This window comes from Sciurus carolinensis, chromosome 12 (assembly GCF_902686445.1).
Source record: "Sciurus carolinensis chromosome 12, mSciCar1.2, whole genome shotgun sequence".
NCBI classification, from domain to species: Eukaryota; Metazoa; Chordata; class Mammalia; order Rodentia; family Sciuridae; genus Sciurus; species Sciurus carolinensis.
The window spans coordinates 23,533,266-23,554,955 of NC_062224.1; the positions used below are offsets into that span (position 1 = coordinate 23,533,266).

General features: G+C 37.0%; 1 pseudogene; it reads left to right on the top strand.

The window, feature by feature from the left end:
• The first annotated feature begins 5,430 nt into the window (after window positions 1–5,430).
• Window positions 5,431–5,547, top strand: LOC124962496 (uncharacterized; annotated as a pseudogene).
• The last annotated feature ends 16,143 nt before the right edge of the window (window positions 5,548–21,690 follow it).

The following is a 21,690-nucleotide window of genomic DNA, read 5'->3' on the forward strand; positions in this document are numbered from 1 at the left end:
ACCAGGGAAGGAAGGAAGAAAGGAAGGCAGCCAGGGAAGGAGGGACGAAGGCAGGAAAGGGAAGGACCAGAGATGTAGTTTGGTGGTAGAGTGTGTGCTTAGCATGTGCAAGGCCCATGGGCTCAACTCCCAGCACTGCAATAAAAACTTAAATTAAAACTTTTAAAAAGTCATTCCATAGAAATGTCATCAGAATGTCACACATGGTTATATGTTATGCAAATTTCAGAACAATCATTCCAGCTAAATAAAATAATAGAATAGCTAATACTACTTTGCATATTGTAATAATATTGCACTGTTCTTTGAATGAAAATAGTTGTTACTCTCATTTTCCTTAAACATAATTGAATAATTATATGATTGATTATTTGGTTATGTATTAGAATTTATCTTTCATTTCAAACAGGGTATCAATTTTTCTAAAAACATACTTGATTGTAACAAGATTTATCGAAAAGGAATGAAAGGTTTATGAAAAGAAATATAGAAAATTATTTTAGGTGGCATTTATCCAGAGATATATCCTATTTTCTTTCTTTAAAATTTCTATTTATTCATTTTTATGGTTCTGGGAATTGAACCCAAGGCCTCATGCACGCTAGGCAACCACTCTACCACTGAGCTACCTCCTCTCTTTTCTGAATAGGAAGATCTTCAAAACTTTACTCTTAAAGTTGATTTTTATCTTAATAACTGTAAGGATAACCATGAAGTTTTATAAATAAGTCGCAATGACTTCTTAAAAGCATACTGATGCTCATGGGATTTGTAGTATGGATTATGACAAAATTAACATGAATTGTTACTTCTTCATTTGTTCTTATAAAGTCCTTTTATTAGACAAGTATCTGGTACATAAGTAGTTAAAAGTGTTTGTTGAATGAAGGTAATATAAAGCATGGAGTGGAAGCAACAGGGATCAAACACCTATCCCACCAGATCTAGGTCTTGGACTAAAGATTTATTTTCTCTCAGTCTCATTTTCCTCAAGCGTACTGTTGAACTAGTAATGGTATCTCTTTCATATGGCTCTTGAAAAGCATTCAGAGCTAAGGCTCACGTTCCATGCATGCAGTTATAATCAAATAACAGAATTCTGTGCTTGTGATTTTGTTTTTACTGGTGCAGATTTTTTCATTTAAATTTACAACTGTTGTACATGTGATGTAACCATTTGAGGACTACCAGTACATAAGTCCCTATTGTGGCTCATGACTCTGGAGGCTGAGAAATCCAATATTGGGTTGACATATCTGGTAAGGGTCTCGTGCTGCTTCATAGCATGGAGGAAGGAAGTGGAAAGGGGAAGTAGGTACACAAGGAAGAGAGAAAACAGGGCCCAGTTCCCACAATAGCTAATTTGCTAATCCATTCCAACCATGTTCCTCAGTGCCATACTGAGGAATTAAGATACCAATATATGAACTTTTGGAGGACACACACAAACCATACTGGAACCCTGATGGATATAGTTTACTGGGGCAAAGCAGAAAAGGGAGATAATGGGGTGGGGGACTGGAAAGTGGGTATGAGGGGAACCCCATGAACTTGGAGACCATACATAGACCACAGATGAGCTCTCCTTTTTAAGCTACAGCTCACAGTGCCATTTAGCTCCCTGTCTCTCTGTTCATTCATTCCGCTCAGGATATTGACTCCTTCCAAGTTAGCGATGGTTGTTCCTAGATTCCACAAACAAGTCTAACTCTCCAAATACCACATGTTCTCTCATTCACATATGGAAACTTTAAAAAATGATTTCATGGCAGGAAAGAGTAGAGTTGTGGTTACCAGTGGCTGTGAATGGTCATAGGGGTAGAGAATAGGGGGAAGTTGGCTAGTGGCTACAAAATTACAGTTAGAGGGGGAAAAATCTAGTGTTCTAGAGCTCAGTAGGGTGACTAGAGTTAATAATAATTTACTGAATATTTCAAAATAGCTAGAAAAGAGGATTTTGAGTGAAATTCTTCACATAGGATTTTGAATGTTCTCAACACAGAAATGATAAATCTTGGAGGTGATGGATATGCTAATTACCCTGATTGGATCATTACATATTGTATACACAAATGAGATATACTGTATCTCATAGGGATGTACAAATGTTATACACAAATATTATGTATCAATTAAAAATAACTAAATGAAATAAAATGTAAATGAATAAAATAAAAAAGAGCTCTTATAACACAACAATCATATTATTCCCTCAAAGCCTTTGATGTCAATATCTTCTTACCGCCTCATTTCTTGATGCCCCCTGGAATTTGAGTCCAACAGTGTCCACTGTGATAAACCTACCTGATCCCTCTAAGAAGGCCTAGTGGACCATCACATTCCCTCTCTTTCCACTGGTTCTTACTCTAGTTTTTCCTAAATTATGTCCTGTGGTTGGCAACTCTTTAGGAAGCATCAGGGAGCAAAATCAAGATGGCTTCACACTTTCTTCTGGACTCTTCCTTGTCTGGTTTCCATAGTTACTGTTTCACATACTGGTGAGTGACATATAACTTGTGATCCTTCTAAATCTACTTCAAACATTGTCTATAAAGAGGCACATGCTCCATAAGGCATTGAAAAGACAAAAAAAAAAAAAAAATTAAAAACAGTAAGAAGCCTCACTTACAACAGAATGAAGCACACATTATTTGGAAAGTAGAGGTTTCAGCTCTATGACTCCAAAATGTTGAACACTTCAATGAGTGTTGGCCGTGTCTGCAGTCATGCAGTAGCACTGCTAAGATACAGTACTGCCCAACCCACCAAGTGTCCCTGTTTCTCTCTGTAGTCAACCCCTGATCTCAGGAAACCACCGATGTACTTTGTCTCATCATGATTTTGACTTTCCTGGAATGTACAAATGCAGTAAGGTAGTATGTAGTGTTTTTTGTCTGACTTCTTTTACCTAGCATGACATTTCTGAGTTGTGATCCTATTGACTTATCGAAAATTACTAATCCTGTTCCACTGTATGGATATACCACAGTTTGTTTTTCCATTCACTAGTTGATTGGTGATCATGAATAAAACCTCTATAAAGATTTGTGTGCTGGTTTTGCATAGACATGCTTTTATTTCTCTGGGAAAAAAAAAACAGGTGTGAAATTTCTGGGTTATATATGTGGACATTTAACTTTATAAGAAGTTGCCAAACTGTTTTCCACAGGAGCTATATTATTTCCACCAGCATTGCATAAAGGTTTGAATTGCTTCCCATCTTCTACTGCATTTTTACTTTAGACATTTTTTGGAGGGGGACAAAGTTTTAATATGTAGGCTAGGTTGGTCTCAAACTTGTGGGCTCAAACAATCCTCCCACCTCAGACTCCTGAGTAGCTGGGACTATAGGCAGACACAAACACACCAGCTTACTTTAGCCATTTTAATAGGTATATAATGTTATGTTACTTAATTTGTTATGTGGACTTAATTTGTTTTTCCCTAATGACTAATGATGTCGAACACCTTTTTGCTGTACCTATTTGCCATCCATAATCTTTATTAGTGAAGTGTCTGTTCAAATTTTTGCCCACTTTTATAGGTTTATTTATTTTCTTATTACTGAATTTTGAATGTTCTTTACATATTTTGGATACATGACCTTTATCTGGTCTGTTTTTTCAAGTGTTTCATATTATCTCATGGATTGTTATCTTTGTATTTTCATTTTTAGTATCTGTCAAAGGGCAGAAATTTTAATTTTGGTGGAGTCCATTTTTTTAATAGATTATGTTTTTGGTATATTGCATCTAAAATTTTTCTCTAACCATGGTCATAAAGATTTTCTTCTTGGTCTTAGTCTAAAAACTAAATTTATAGTTTAAAATTTTACATTTATGTTTGTGATTCACTTTAGGTCAATTTTTATATGTGGTATGAGATAGTAATTAAGTTGTGGGGTTTTTTTTGTTTGCATATGAGTATAAAAGGACTATCCGATCCACATATCAGAGAGATATGTGGATACTAACACACAATAGAGACGGGGGAGAATAGAAGTTCACTGTATTAGACAAAGGGGAAAGTATGGAAGGGAGAGGAGATGGGAATAGGAAAGACAATAGAATGAATTGGACATAACTTTCCTACATTCTTATTATGAATACATGACCAATGAAACTCCACATCATGTACAACTGCAAGAATGTTATCCTAATTAGACTAAGTTATGCTCCATGTATGTATAACATGTCAAAAATACTGTCATTTGTATCTAAAAAGAACCAAAAGAGACTATCTGATCTGCATTTAATTACATATTTGCACTTTTGTCAAAATTCAATTGTCAAAAAAATTCAATTGGTCATATGTAAGTGAATCTATTTCTGGATCTTCCTTTCTGTCCTATTAGTGTATTGGTTTTGCTACATAACACAGCCTTGAGTACTTTAGATTTTACAGTCTTAAAACCAGATAGTTAGGAGTCTTCTAATTCATTTTTTTTCAAAGTTGTTTTGATAATTTTATTTTGTTTACTTTTTCCACATAAATATTAGAATTGGCATGTTGATTTATTTAAAAACAATCCTATTAGAATCTTACTTGGGAACATTTAATCTATTAATCAATTTGGAGAAGAAATGACAACAATGTTGAGTCTTCCAACTCATGAATATGGCATATCTCTATTTTTATTTGCATCTCCTTTGATTTATCATCAATGTTTTATAGTTAAGCATGCAAATTTTATATTTTGTCAGATTTATACCTAAGTAATTGATGATTTTTGATGCTCTCTGAAATATAAATTTTTCACTTTGATTTCTTTATTGCGAATATATAAAAACAATTTTGTATATTGATCTTGTATATTGAATTTGATCTTTCATAGTCTTCCTAAAAGTGCTTATTAGTTCCAGCAGTGCTTTTAGACTCTGGGATTTTTTTTGTGTGTAGCCAATCATGTCTTCTATAAAGAGAAATAGTTTTATTTCTTCCTTTGCAATCTGTATGTTTTTTAATTTATTTTTCATGCCTTATTACACTGGTTAGTACCTTAATATGATGTTGAATAGAAATGGTGAAAGTGAGAATGAACATCCTTACCTTCTTCTATTATCCAAATTATATGTCTATTTTCAAGTTTAGGGCCATAAATAGAAAAATGTTAAACATATTTGAGTTTTGCTCTAAATTTGTTTTTAACTCTATAAGGTGAATTATTTGGTTCACTGCTCTTAATAATATTAAAAATAATTTATAACTAAAGGAAATAACAGTAAACACGATATTAAAATATATTTCAGAGGAAGAAGATAAGTGCTGGGGAATGATATTGACCAAATTATATTGTTATTATATCATGTACATGTACGAATATGTGACAACAGATCCCATCATTATGTACAACTATAAAGTACTAATAAAAATGTGGGGAAAATGCATTTCAAGAAAATTAAATGTAACTTCTTTTAAAAATAGAGAATCAGCACCCCAGTGCTTACCATACACTGTGTTCTTACACTGACTAAAGGGGAGCAGATAAACATGCCCTTATACAACTGAGTCTAGGCCCTGGTCTGTATTGTAAATGGTGAGGCATGGGGAAAATAGCAAATAATAGTACTCTTAACAAGATAAAATAATTTTTAAAATAGAGGGAATACCATAAAACTGGACTTGCATGTTTTCATTTGTTTCATGGGACAAATAATATTATAAACTATATACTATGAGCTATGCATTAAGATATGCATCTTCGGGTGGGAGAGGTGGGGGGGAAGAAAAAAAATAACAGAATGAATCAAAAACTATTACCCTGGGTAAATGTATGATTACACAAATGGTCTGCCTCTACTTCATGTACAAACAGAGAAACAAGATGTATCCCATTTGTTTACAATAAAAATGAATTTAAAAAATAAATAATTAAAAAAAGATATGTATCTTCTAACGATTCTCCAAGGTAAATACTATTATTTCTTTTTCACAAGTGAGAAAACCGAAGTTAAGAGGTTTTCATTCTCTTACATGAGGTCACATAGGATGGTGGCTTTTATATTGTGGTGACTTAGCTGGAATTGTGTGTACCAGAATTTCCTGACTTGTATGGCTCCTGTTTAGAGTTGCCCACGTGACAACATCTCTGTGGGAGATTTGAAAGGAGGAAGTGAAGCTGCGGCCATTTCACTCAGAAGCATGACCCTGCTGATCTCCTTGCTCCTGCTGGGGGCAAGGCAGTGGCTGGGTTCATGGCTCCCTTTGTTCCTGCCCATCTCTTCCTTGGGGTTCTCTCAATCCTGGGCCAGGTTAAGTACAATTAAGGACAGTGTAGTCACCTGTGCTCTGTTACTCCGAGTAGGGGTACTTGTTTCCACACCTTAGGTCCAACTTTCCTTACCAACAACCTGCCCTACTTGGTTTGAAGCCCACCAGGAGAGGCAACTTGGCACCCTTTCTAGGTTTCCAATCATGTTTCCAGGTTCATGACTTTATCTGATCCCTCAACCATATCCTCTCCTTTATGGACCTCTACTGTCACATCTCACACAATGTACACAGTCTAATCGCTAGAATGATCCCTTATTCCACATTACTTCTAGTAATTCTACTTCTTTGATAGAACTATTAGCTGATACTTCCAACAGGCAAGTTATGAAATAGTTTCTCAAGTCCAGGTCTGTCTGACTCTAAGGTTCATTTGAGTCTTTCTTTTATATTGAAAAAAAAAAAAAAAACCAATTAAGTTGCTGAGACTGTGCTTGAACTCATGATCCTCCTGCCTCAACCTTCTGAGTTGCTGGAATTTCAGGAATGTGCCACATACCTGGCTAACACATGCTATTTTGAATTTCAGTAATTGTGTATGTGTCATCTCCCATACCAAATAATAAAGTTCTTCAAGGGCCAAACAAACTTTTAGATTTTTTTTTTTCTCTGATAGCTTCTGCTACAGCATTTTGTGAATAGTAGATGCTCAATAAATGTTTGTAACTTTTATTATGTGTAGCTTAATTTCTTGAAAATAAGCAGAATAGTCCCACATTAGACTATAAACTTGCATTGAAGGTACTGGGTATGTGTCATAATATGTGGAAGAAATTTGTTGAGATATAAAGAGAGATCAACAATTTGAAATGTAATTGGACTACCAGAGTTGGACTGTTCTTGTTACCAACTGATGTTAAGTTTTGAATGAAAGACAGACTCTTGCCCTCCTTTGAACTAAGGCATATTGCAGAGGGATTTGTCTTGTTACTGAAAAAGATAACCTGTTCTGTTGCAGATGGTGTAGTGTGCCCAACATTTTTCTTAGTTCTTAGAAATATACTCTGATTGATTTATTCAGAAAAAAAGAATCTAAAGGGGATAAGAGGATGCTTTCAGAATCTCTGGGAGGATCATAGAATGAAGCTTTCAGGCAGTGAAACCAGCCATCCAAGAAAAAACATGTTGCCTTAATTTTTGTGCTATTTATAAGTGAGGATTATAGACTTGACACACTTTCAAGTTTAATCTGTATTATTAACATTTCTTTATCAGTTAACTCTAGACAATGAATAAAATACTAAGTCAGGCTGCAACTTGTAGTGCTTGCCAGTTTCTGCGATGTGGTTACTACTGCCATCACTCCCAGGGTGATGTCCTGGAGAGGGGAAGAGGCACAGGACAAAGTTACAGTGGATGTAAATGGCCTTCCATCCACAAAGAATAGTAAATTAATTGGGAAATGATGAGTTTTGGGTGTGTATTGCTTCTTGAAAATATAATTTACATAATTGCTTATATAATTTAATTTTTGGTATTATATTTAAAAACTGTCTCACAAATTTCTGAAAATTCAGTGATCAATTTTGCAAGCTGATGGCCCTGGCTCTAGTATATTACTGCACTGGGCCACCCAATCACCCAAAGCACAGCTCAGGAAGACGGCGCTGGCACTGAGGGTACTCCTGGGAAACTTGCCAGTTCAGAAAACATCCACAGTTGGGATCTGCCACCAGAGCACCATGACCCTTGCGCCTTTGGGTATGAGCTCCCAAGACCCTGAATAGACCTCATTAAGGTGTGTTGAATCTGCAAAAAGAAAGTATTGCACCTTTTCAGCTTAGCAGTTAGCAGGCTCTGCCTCTTAATGAGAGAGGTTCTCCAGATATAGAAAAAGAGATCAGAGAGTGAGAGGCAAAAACAAAACAAAACAAGGGTTTGCCTAGTTCCGTCTTTCACTCCTTCAGTTGCCTAACATTAACATACAATATACTTCCCATACTGAAACTTTCAAAAATGGGAGGAAAAACAAAGAAATACCCTCAAATCCATTTATAAAGTTTATCAATATAAATTAGCACAATCCTACAATTCTTTTGATGGATAGTTGATATTTCTTGCTTGATTTTATTATTATGGCTTAGTTCCCTGAGGCATGCTAGAAGACAGGTCACTAAACAAAAGTATAAATTCTCAAAAATGCACTGTTAGGGAATATTGTTGTGTGAACATCCTAGACTGTGCCTAAACCAAGATGATTACAACGTCACTATGAGGTATGATCTTATGGAATGTTGTACACACTTCCATCATTGTCAAGAAGCTCATGACTATATATACAGATGCTCCTCAGTTTACGATGGGATTATGTTCTGATAAACATAAAGTTCATTGAAAACATCATCCTAATTTAAAAATGCACTTAATGCATCTAACTTACCAAATATAACTTAGCAACCTACTACTCTATAGAGTATTGGTTGTTTCCCCTCAGGATCGTGTGACTGGTGAGAACTGTTGCTTCACACCACTGTGTATCACTGGGAGAGAGTATCTATCACCCCACCTATTGCTAACCTGGGAAAAGATCCAAATTAAAAATTTGAAGTATGGTTTCAACATTTTCACATCATCATAGAATCAAAAATGTGCCTGAGCAGCAATGGTCTTAATCACTGTGGCTCACTCATCAAACCATGAAAGTAGAGCATGAAGATAATGGTTCTCATCAGGCCAGCTCTTTAGAGTCTTCAAGCAAGGCAAGAAGAGTCTTGTCAACTTCAGTTGGCAAAGGACACTCTGTAGGGTTGGAGGTTCAATACATTCTAAGCTATTCTAATCCTCCTGTATGTCCATCTTCTGATTCTTAGGGCCCTATATTGTCCCATTCAGTGTCTTACCTTGAACACAGGAATATGATAAGGCTGGTATTTCAACTGATACTATACTAGGCAACCCACAGAATTCAAATTTGATTAGGTTTTAAGTGTTCTCAGCACTGATTTTAGTGTCTGTCAGTCCTGCTGCATCATAAGTAAGATATTCTTTAAGAATAATAAGGAATCCCTGATTTTTTGTCCTCGACATAAACTGAGAACTTAGACTTTGAGATTAACCACTGTCTTCCTTTAAAACGTTCAATGAATGAAAGCACCTACCCCAACCCATAGTCTTTGAATTTCTCTTGCCTTTCTTGGGAATGGGCCTTGGGTTCCCTAGCACCTTGTATTAAATAGCACTTCATGCCAGGTGGCTTCAGATCACTGTAGTTAACAGTGCCATATGATACCTAAGTCCCATTGAGATGTTTTGTCTTACTACCACCTCCACCTTCTATGGTGTACTGAAGAAACAAGCACCAACAAATTCATATATGTCTATCTTTTCTGAAGATTCCATTCATATCATGGCCCTTCTATTATGACAACAGGTGTGCAGACATTGCAAGTAATTACATGGCAGAAGAGTCATTTTATGTAGTTTCTAGTTTTGAATTTTAGTGGTTAAGAACATTGACCTTGGAGTTAGGAATAGTTTTGGTTCAAATTCTAGATCCATAATCTGCTTGTTATATGTTCTCAGGCAAATTACTCAATCACTCTAAGCCTCAGTTTCCTCATCTGTAGAAGTGGGGGAGATAATATCTCATTGTCAGGTGAAGCTATCATGAGAGTTAAATAATCTGCAGCATGCTCAGTGGCATGTATTAAGAACTCAGTTACCGTTGAGCTTCTATTTCCTGAGTGACGTATCATGAGAACTTAGAAAGCACTCCACCTCATGAGGAGGACATTAACAAATGACCATAAAATGCCTAGGCCACTATAAGAGTGTCACAATTAAAAAGTAACACATATTTGGGCATGGTGGCACATGCTTGTAATCCCAGCTATTTGGGAGGCTGAGGTATGAAAATCACAAGTTCAAGGTCAGCTTTGGCAACTTAGCAATATTCTGTCTCAAAATTAAAAATAAAAAAGGTTGGGGTTGTAGCTCAGTGGTAGAATACCTGGGCTTAACCCTCAGTACCAAAAAACTGAGCACATCAACTGCCTCAATTCTATGGAAATTCTCATTGTCAAATTCAGAGAATAGCTAGACAGTTTCTCGAGTCCTTGTGTGCAAGTACTGTATCTTGTTTACCACTGTGTCCCTACACACTTGTGCACCCCATAGATGGCATGGCAAATCAGGTACTGGATAAATAGTTATTGGATAAGTAATGTTTCTTCTGATATTGCCTCCAAATTCCAGAGAGGTCCTTTGTTTGTCTAGCTCCCAAACCTATACAATAACACACTCCCAATCAAAATCCCAGCAGGCTTCTTCTTTTTCCCTTGTATAAATTGAGAAGATTCTAAAATGGAAATAGAAATGCAAAAGATGGATGCCTAACTCCATCCTGAGGACAAGGAGGGAGGACTTTCAGTGTCCGATGCTAGGACTTACATTATAAAACCACAGTGATTAAGACCATTGCTGCTCAGGCACAGGTAGACAACCCACTACATGGAATGGAGTAAAGAGTTGAGTAACAACCCACTCACATATGATCACCTGGCTCAGGTTTCTGGGGGAACTGCAAGACCATGGAGGAAGTACTGTTGCTGGGTCAGTTAGTCATCTGTAGAGAAAAAAGAACCTTACCTCTTATCTCATCCCCCACAAAAATATGATTGTGAAAGAAAGGTAAAACAATAGTGTTCCTTAGAGGAAAATGCAGAAAAAACCTTTATAATGCTGAAATGGGCAAAGATGGCTTGCCCACAATGTGAATAAGGTAACCACAAAAGAAAATAATGGTTTAACAATTAAAATTAAATTCTAATTAAAATTAAAGAATTTTGTTCATCAAAAGACACTGTTAAGAGACTAAAAAGGCAACATACAGCATAGGAAAAGATGTAACAATATATAATATCTGACAAAGGGCTCATCCAGAATATGTAAAAACTTCTATAAATCAAGAGAAAGAATACCAATAGCAAAATGAACAAAACACTTGAATAGACTTTCATAAAAGATGGTATAAAATGTTCAATAAACCTATAAAAAGATGCTCATTTTCACTAGACAATAGAGAAATGAAAATTAAAATCACATTGGTTTTACCAAACACCCAAAGAAGGATTAGAACCAATTCTTTTAAATCTCATCCAAAAAAAGAAAGAGAACCAGCTTATTCTATAAGACCAGTATCACTCTGATACTAACGCCAGATAAAGACATAACAAGAAAACTGCAGACCAATATTCCTTATGAGTGTCATTGCAAAAATCCTCAACAAAATACAATCAAATCAAACCCACCAGCACATTAAAAGGATTATACACTATGATCAAGCAAGATTTAAATCAGGAATGCAAGGGTAGTTCAATACACAGAAAATGATAGAATATACCACGTTAATGGGACAAAGGAAAAAACAAATGGTCATTTCAATTGATGTAAAAAAGACATCTGACAAAAGTCAACACCCTTTCATGAATAAAAAACTAGGGATAGAAGGGAACTTCTTCAATATGATAAGGGGCATTTGTGAAAAACATCACACTCAATGTTGAGAGGTTGAAAAAATTTCCCCTACGATCAGTAACAAGAAAAGTATATACATGTTAACCACTCTCTTTAACAGTGTGCTCAGTTCTAACCAGAGAAATTAGGAGAAAACAAAAAAGGAATAAAGTGCTCTTAGTTGAAAAAGTAGGAAGGAGGTAAAACTACCTCTATCCTATCTCTATCAATAGAGGACACTATCTTATGTAAAGAAAAATCTCAAAGACTCTACACAAACAAATACACCTCACTGCTAGAGTTAATAAACAAAATCAGTGAAGTTGCGAAGTTTATGATCAACACTAAAAAAAACAAAAACATTGTTTTTCTATGTATTAACAACAAACCGTCCTATGAGAAATTTTTTTTAAAATTCCATTTTCAACAGCATCCAAAAGAATAAAAATTTAGGAATAAACTTATGTAAGGAGGTGAAAATTTTATATTCTAAAGCCTGTGAAGTATTACTGAAAGAAATTAAAGAAAATCTAAATTAATGGAAAGACATTCTGTTTTCACAGTATAGGAAACTTCATAATGTTAAGATGGCAATACTCAAAGTGATCCACAGATCCTGTGAAATCCCTGTCAACATTCCAATGAACATTTTTTTTTCCAGAAATGGCAAAGCCTATTTTTAAATACAAATAGATTACCAGAGACTCTGAATTGGAAAAAAAAAAAATCAAACAAGAAGGACAAAGTTGGAAGACTCACACTTCCTAAAATTTCATACTGACTACAAAGACACAATAGTCAAAACTGTCTGGGACTGATATTAGATTGACATATAGACCCTTGTAATAGAATTGAGAGTCCAGAAATAAACCCATACATCTATAGCTGATTAATTTTCAAGAAGTATTCCAAGACATTCAATGGGAAAAAGATACTCTACCAAATGGTGCTGAGACAACTGGGTATACATGTGCAAAATAATAAAGTTGAAAACCTACCTCACAACATGTACAAAACCTAACTCGAAGTGCATCAATATCTATGATATCAACTTTTTAAGATTCTACAAGTGAAATCATGCAGTGTTGCAGTATTTGTCTTTCTGTTCCTATTTCACTTAACATAATGTCCTCCAGATTTGTCCATGTTGTCACAAATAATGGGATCTTGCGCTTTTTAATGTTCAAATAGTATTCCATTTTGTATATATGTACACATTTCTTTATACATTTGTTGATGGATATCTAGGTTGATTCCATATCCTGGCTATTATACATAGTGCTATGATAAATGTGGCATCTCAGATATCTTTTCAACATGCTGACTTCATTTCCTTCAAATATATACTCAGTAGTGGAATTGCAACATTGTACAAATAGTATGTGTCAATCAAAAGAATAAAAAAGGTCAGCGTAGTGGTACATACCTGTAATCCCAGCTATTTCCAAGGGAGGTAGGAGGCAAGTTCAAGGCCAGCCATTTAGCTAGATCCTTGTCTCAAAATAAAATAAAAAGGGCTAGGGATGTAGCTCAGTGGTAGAGGGCCTCTGGGTTGAATTTCTAGTAATGTAAAAAGAAGGAGGAGAAGGAGAAAAATGGATCAACAATCTAAATATAACAACTAAAATCAAAATCTCTTAGAAGAAAACATGGAATAAATCTTCATGACTTTGGTTTGACAATAGGTTCTTAGGAACAACACTGAAAGCATAAACAACAAAAGAAAACAGATCAATTGAACTTCAGCAGAATTAAAAACTTATGCACCAGTGTCAAAGGGCATCAAAGACCACATAAAAATGGAAGCAGACATTTTAAAATAATCATATATCTGATAAGGTATGCAGAGTATATAAAGAATTTTTATAACTCAACATCGACAAAAAATAAATGATCCAATTATAACATAGGCAACGGACTTCAGACATTTCTTCAAAGAAGATATGCAAAGGACCAAGGAGAACACAAGATGTTCAACATCATTAATTTTTAGGGACAAACAAGCAAATTAAAACAATATGTTACAGCGCACAGTGACACACACCTGTAATTCCAGCTATTCAGGAGGCTGAAGCAGGAGGATCACAAGTTTGAAGACAGCCTCAGCAAGATAAGAAGACCTTGTCTCAAAATTAAAAAGGTCTGGGAGTGTAGCTCAGTGGTGCAAGACCATACCCCCTCCCACACACACACCAAAAAAAAAAAAAAAAAAAAAAAACCAGAAACTCAAATAACCTGTTCTTTTCTGCCAGGGATGTAGAGAAATTAGAATCCAGATACGTTGCTGTTAGGAAGGTAAAAGGATTCTGTCAGTGTGGAAAATGGCACAGCAGTTCCTCAATAAAACATGAAATTACTATATGAGCCAGGAATTCCACCCAAAAGAACTAAAGAGGTGCTCAACCAAACCCATGCCACCTATTCATAGTTGCATTTTCCATAATAGCCAAAAGATAGAAATGGCCAAAATGTCCCACACTGGAGGCATGCATAAATGAATTGCAGTATAGACATACAATGGAACATTATTCAGCTATTAAAAGAGCACAATCCTGATACAGGGTTCAACAAGAATGAACCTGGAAACATCATGTTAAGTGGAAGATGCCAAACACAAAAGGTCACGTGTTCTAGGATCTCAGGTACAGGAAACTATCTCAAATAGGTAAATGCATAGAGATGAGTGAAGATGGATGGTCGTCAAGGACTGGTCAAGGGGCATGAAATAAGGAGTGATTTTTAAATGGACAGAGTTTCCTTTTGGGATGATGAAATATTTTGGAGCTAGTTAGAGTTGGTGGTTGCACAATATTGTGAATGTACTAAATGCTACTGAATTGCTCACTTTTGATAGCTTAATTATATGTTATATGAATTTCACCTAAAATGAAAAAAAAATACAATACCAAGTGTTGGCAGGAATGTGGAGCAATAGTAACACTCATGAACTGGTGATGGATGTATAAATTGGTTGTAATTACTTGGGGAAAATGGTGATATTTACTAGAGCTGTACTATATGTGTACCCTATAACCCAGCAAATCTACTCTTTGACAAATACCCATAGGAAATGCATCATTAAAAGACACATGTTTATAGGCAGGCTGTTTGTAATAACCCAAATCTGTAAACTAGCCAAATGCTTGTGCACATTAGGTAAGGAAAAGGAATATTATACAGCAATGAAAATGAATATCCTACACAACCATCAACAAAATATAGACAAATCTTGTGAACATGATGTTGAGTGAAAGAAGTGAGACACAAAAGAGGACATGCTCTATGGTTCCATTTATGTAAATTTCAGAAAGTAGTAGAAGCTAATTTATTGCTGTTGGAAGTCAGGATAGGAGTTGCTTTTTGAAGAGGCACTGGAAGGAAGCAGAACCTCTGGGGACGCAGGTCTGTTGCTGTTTTCACAGGTAATTTCAGTTTGTGAAAGTTTGTATCTTTATACTTCAGTACCCTTTTCTGTTTATATTATTCTTTTTTTTTTTTTTTTTTTTTTTTTTGTGGTGGTGGGGATCAAACCCAGGGCCTTGTGCTTGCAAGGCAAGCACTCCACCGACTGAGCTATCTCCCCAGCCCTATATTATTCTTTAAGAAAAAAATTCAACATCTTTTTATGGAGAAGTTTTGGATGATAGAGGATACCTGTTTTTGAAGAGTCTGGGCATGTAAATCAAGATTTCCTTACCTCTAAAAATATTATGGATCCAGAGCAACTAAGATTGCCCAGTAGGAATCATTGTTCCTTGGCTTATTTGGGGTTTGCCATAGCCGTGGGAGTACTTCCACTCGAGATTTTGATTCATATTTTGAAAAGAGTACCAGTTCATTTGTTTTCATCGCAAATACAAAATTTGTAGAGGACCTTAGGATTTGGAATATAGAATAATGGAATATAGGATTTGCTGGGAAGACAACTAGTCCAATTCCTAATAAGGAAAAAACAGAGCAGGAATATAAGCAAGTATAACATAATATCATATAAGTAATATAAGTGGTAAAATTAACTAACATAAGTAATATGAGTAAGTAAAATAAGCCATATATTTCCCTCTCTGTTTATGTTAACACTCTTAAGGGATTTTGAATCTCACTCCTGCCTGCCCCTCTTCACATTTATGATTCAAACCATGTAATTTTAGGATTTGAAGTTGCTCTTAGGAAGAAAAATGTAAAATACTAATGAGGTACTCCTCTGGATTATCCTTCCCACAATAAAAAGGATATAAAGAGGATCTCAGGCATTTTTGAGATTTAACAGATTGTTTAAATTAGAAAGTTAACTTTAATTGATTTATTAAGAATTATAAGTAACATTAAAATACAGAGCTGAATGAATTTAAGGAGTTTGATAACAAATAAGAAACTTATGAATTAATTCTCTAAAAGGGTGTCCCAATTTTATTTAATTATTTTTTGTACTGGGAGTTTAACCCTGGGGCACTTTACTACTGAGTCACATCCCCAGCCTTTTTTATTTTGATTTTGAGACAGTCATTTAGGGACTCGCTAAATTGCTGAGGCTGGCTTTGAACCTCAATCCTCCTGTCCCAGCCTCCTGAGTCACTGGGATTACAGGCAGCTATATTTCTTTAAGGACAGCTTTAATAATCATGAAAACTTAAAGTTGAAACATTTCCTACCGAGATACTGCCACCAAAGCATTTGTTTCAGATATCTAAGTTATTTTTGTATTTTTACAAAGAGTAAGTTTATGATTCTGTCAAAATCTGTCAATTCTCTTGAATGCCAATCCATTGATAGGAGACAAGGCATGAACTGAAAACCTCTTCACCGTCAGCCTGAGACAGTCGTTCCAATCTGCTCAGCTGGAGTTCCTGTTCTGAACACCTACACTTGGTGCACATACATAGTCCGCTGGCTGTCATCCCTGTGCCCATCTGCTAGCATGGCTTGCTGCCCACTTGAAGTTTGGACTCCCGCCCTAGCGTGCAGGTGCGAGGGAACAAAGTTCACACCAGCACCTGTGCAAGGATGTTAAGGTATTCCACCCCCAAAGTGGGGACATGGTGTCCACTAACCTTGGAGTCCCGTGTGCCTCCCTTTATGGCTCAGGCTTCCCATCCTAAGCTCTTGACAGATGAAACACAGAAAGCAACAAAAGTGGAGGTTGGGAGAGGAGCTTCCCTAGTAAGTTTCCTATTTTTTGATGTCTTAAAACCCACAGGTTAAACCCACTGGGGCAGCTACCTTGGAAAACCACAAAGATCATCATAAGGAGTACCCCACAGCGGAGATGTTTCCAACTCCTTTACTAAGATCAATCACAGCAGACAGCTGAGACACCAAAGACTGGACTTACTCCTTTAAAATTACCCAAGAGCCACAAGGTTAAACTTATTTTTTTTTTCTTTTTCTTTCTTCTCAAAAAGTTGTTTTTGTGATTTCTGTTCATTTTGGGCTTGGAAAAACGAGAGGTTTTCTGGGTTTTTCAAGGTACTAGAGAAACTAGTACTTAGCTCAGTGTGGGTGAAATAGAAAGGATAAAAATCTATTATATAATATCTGCCAAATTCTTCTAGAGCTCTTGTTTTTTTATCTCAGTTACAAACATGGTTATTTGCAAACATAAGGTCCTGAATATAAGTATCATGCTACTTCTTATATTTCATTATAGCTACAAAATTCTTGGAGTATGCAATGGAATGTTAAGCTTAAGGTCTTAAACCCCTGTGTAAGATGATTTAAAGTCAAGTCCCTTGAACTCTTCAAAAGCAGGAGGAGAAGGGCTAGAATCACACACAGAGAAGGAAGTACAAGATCTTATAAGGTCTGATGATTTATTCTTTGGTTCTGAAGAAAAGGACTCAAGTCAGGCAACCCAGGCGTTCATTAATCTTGGAGAACTCCTAGGAGATGGATAGAGTGTCTTTCCATTGGAAGGACAAATGCTAACTAAGAACATCAATAGACATCAAGTGACCATTATGGTAGCTTTTGCACTTAAAATAGTATTGAAACAATTAGTATGACAGCAAGATTTAGGGGTTAGTTTATTTTCTGCTAAATGATATGAATTATCTTCATTGTTTTTATTCTCGTAAGTCAAAGCAAAAGAATAAGCCTATATATTTTTTTACGTTAAGCAACTAATAAACATGTATTAAGCACCTATTACCTACCTAGCATGTGTTAAACACTATGAGGAATTTAAAACTAACCATTAAACCCGGTGTTTATCAATAGAAGAAGCCCACGATAAGAACGCCACTGAATTCACTATCAGGGGAATCTGTTTTCTGGCCTTCGATGCACTGATTGCTAGCTGTGAACCTCAAACAAATCAGTCATTCTCTTTGAATCTTCCTTTCTTTATCTGTGAAATAAAGATAATGCCTGTCCTGATTCTTTTTTAAAGTGGTCATTGTTGCAAACAAGTCTGTGTAAAATCTCCTTGAAAATTGTATGATGCTACAAAAATAGGAGACATTATTTAAATTTCTAGAAAAATCATCATTATCATAAGTATAGGTTTCTGGGTAATTCCTTACCTTGTTATTTGGGGAAAACGTTAATCTCGTTTTTTGTTTGTTTTACAGTGCTGGGGTTCAAACCCAGGGCCTCGTGTATGCTGGGCAAATGCTCTCTCACTGAGCCACCCCACTAGCCCTGTTAACCTCTAGGTTAAATGCTAGATACAAATTGCAGAAAACCTTGAATGCTAGATTGGAAATTTGGCTTTTATCACCGAGACCGTAGTAGTTCTTTACAGTTTTTCAGTTAGGGAATGACATGCTATAACTTGGTTATTTGATTCAATTTGTGAAAACTTTTTCAGACTTAAAACATCTTAGGTGGTTTAGGCTTAATCAGAAGATTCCCAGTTCATTATGCGTTTCATAGACTTGTCCCCATCATCGCCTCGCAGTTACTGTGTGCCACACACGGTTCTGTGCTCTGATGCCCACAACGACACCATACACCACGGCTATTGTATTCATTGTTCCTATTTTATCAAGACACCAGACACAGAGACGGAACATGCTTTTCCCTAGGCTACACAGCTAGAAAGTGCAGTCTGTGCTCTACAGCAGATATTCAACTAAGTTCAGTATTTATTTATTGAATGCCTACGAGGTGACAGAAATTGTGTTAGATGTCGGGGTTAAAATAAGGGGGAGCTCGGCTCTCTGGCACACATCTGAAATCCCAGCAACTCAGGAGACTGAGACAGGAGGATCCCAAGTTAAAGGCTAGCTTCAGCATCTTGGTGAGACCATGCCTTGAAAAATTTTTTTAAAATTTTAAAAGGGTCAGGGCTCAGGGGTAGAGCATCCCTGGGTTCAATCCTGAGATCGCCAAATTTAAAAAAGGGGGGGTGGGAAGCATGATGGTTGAATGTCTATCCGTCCTGAAAGCAACAGTTAGTCACAAATTATCAGAATTTACTTGTTTATTCATTATCTATTGAGTGCTTACTGAATGCTAGGCATTAAGTGAACAAAATTGATAAGACCCCCTGTCTTCCTTCAACTTGCATGCTAGAGAAGGGAAACAGACAATAAATCATTAAGTTAAATATACATCAGAAGGTGAGCAGGGCTATGGAAAATAAGTAGAGATGAGAGATGCAGGGTTGGGATGAAATGGGAGTTGCAGGTTTAAATAAGTTAATCAGGTAAAGACTTGCTGAGAAGGTGACCTGGAACCCCAAACCTGCAGATTTCTACGAGGGGATCTGGAGAAAGAGTGTTCCTGGTAGAGGACCAACAATGGCAAAGATCTCGAGGAGAGACTTTGCCTGGAGTGTCGGAGGAAGAAGGAGCCAGCTCAGGGGAGCGTGGGGGATGAGCAGAAGCAATCTACAGCACAGGCTGATCCTGGAGGCATTTGAGATGGTTGTAAAGATCAGACTCTGGGCTGGGGTTATAGCTCAGTTGGTAGAGTGCTTGCCTCGCAAGCACAAGGCTCTGGGCTCAATCCCCAGCACCGCAAAAAAGATCGGACTCTGTCCCAGTGGAAATGCACTGGAGGGGTCTGAGCCCCAGATACTTCAAGAGGATGTCTTGGCGGCTGTATTTAAAATAGACCTCAGGCGTCTGGGCTGAGGCAGAAGTCTGAAGCAGGAAAACCAGTTAGGAGGCTTTTGCAAGAATCCAGGGGAGGGATGATAGCAGCAGGCACCGTGATGGAGGTCCTGAGGAGGAGTCCAAATCTGGAGAGATTATGAAGGTAGAGCCAACAGCACCTCCTCACAAAGTAGCTTAGGGTGGGAGAGAGGAGAGAAGAGCCGCAGATAACACCATGGTTTTTGACCCGCGTCTTTTGGAAGGTTGGAGTTGCCATGCGTTGAGATGGGGAAGACAGTGGGGGTCACGGTATTGGTTTAGGGGGTAAAATCAGAAAAGTTGAAGGAGAAAAGCAGGAAGCAAGGAAAGTGACCAAGAACATTAGGAGGAAAAACAGCGGAAAATTGCTGCCATTCTTGGAAGAATCACAAAAACTTGTCTTCTTTTTGAAAACGAGTTTCCCACCACCATGTAATACTTGTTTACGAAACTTGGCAGCAGTATGTAAAGGGTATTGTTTCTTTTTTTACAAACAAATTAGAGCACATTTAGCACCATGTTTGGGTACTATTTAATATTTAGATAATTAGGTTGTAGAACTAATTGACCTTTGGGGAAGTCTTCGTAGGCCATTCTAGAATGTCAAGTGTTTTGTTTTTTTAATAATTAAACATTTTTGCTTGAGAGTATGCAAATTAAATTTTCAGTTCAGTTAATTAGATATTGATGTTGTAGTAAGTAAATACGCTTAAGGAGAAATTGCCCTATGGTCAGTTGCAGTGAGGAGCCAACTGATATTTGAGATCATAGGTCTTTAATGCAGGAATAATGGGAATCAAGGGAAATGTCAGTGAATTATATGGCAGGAGTTGTCTGTTCTCTTTGCGTTGAGGTTTTCCAGCTAATTGAGTTCATTACTTGCCACATTAGAGGAGATTAAGTGTATCAACACTAGCCGGATAAGAGAAGATTTAGCGCAAATGTATGGCCAACCTCGAAGTTTGAATTTTAATTTCTAGGGAACAAAATAAAAAGACAGCCAAAGGAAAGGAGGAATGAGGAAATGAGAATTTTAGCACTCCAGACTAAATCTGAAAAGAGGCCCAGTAGACACAAATGCAAAGCCAGGAATGGGCGAGCCAGGCGTAGCTAGTGGCAGAGCACTCGCTAGCAGGGGCGAGGAGTGACTGGAATAAATCTCACTTTCTCAGTTTACTCCCCTGCTAGACAAAAGCACTTCTCCCACCTCCCCTTCTTGCTGTCCCACCCCAGCAGTATCCCCACTGAGGAACCATTCCAAGCCAGTTGAGGCAGCAGAACACACACGTGTAGCCTGCATAGTACCCGGATGACTGCTTGCCTAGTCCTCCACGCACCAGCCTAGCAGGCACTGCCACTGGCCCCAAAGTCCATTCTTTCCCTTTTTCTGCAGGAACCCCTGATTTGTAGCAGAGACCAACCACCTAGAATAAGCAGGACTTTGGCCAGGCACTGTTGCCACTCCTCCTGACCACACACCCACCCATTTTGAGATTAAAATTGCTCTTCTATGGGACCCACTCTGATTCCCATACCTGAGAGGTGACTTCATACTTCTAAGGGATTTTATCTGCACTTCTGTTGTGACCTGTCTTTTTCTTGTTCTGGGGACTAATCCCAGGGTCTCACACATGTTAGGCGAGTGCCATACCTCTGAGCTACATGCACAGCCTTTTTATTTTATTTTTTTAAGCATTTTTTGTGGTTGTTCCTTCTGTTCACTATCTTTTTAAAAACTTTGTGTGTGTGTGTGTGTGTGTGTGTGGTGCTGAGAATAGAACCCAATGCCTCACAGGTGCTAGGCAAGTGCTCTGTGCTCTACCACTGAGCCATGACCCCAGCTCTTATTTTTTATTTTGAAACAGAGTCTCACCAAGTTGTCCAGACT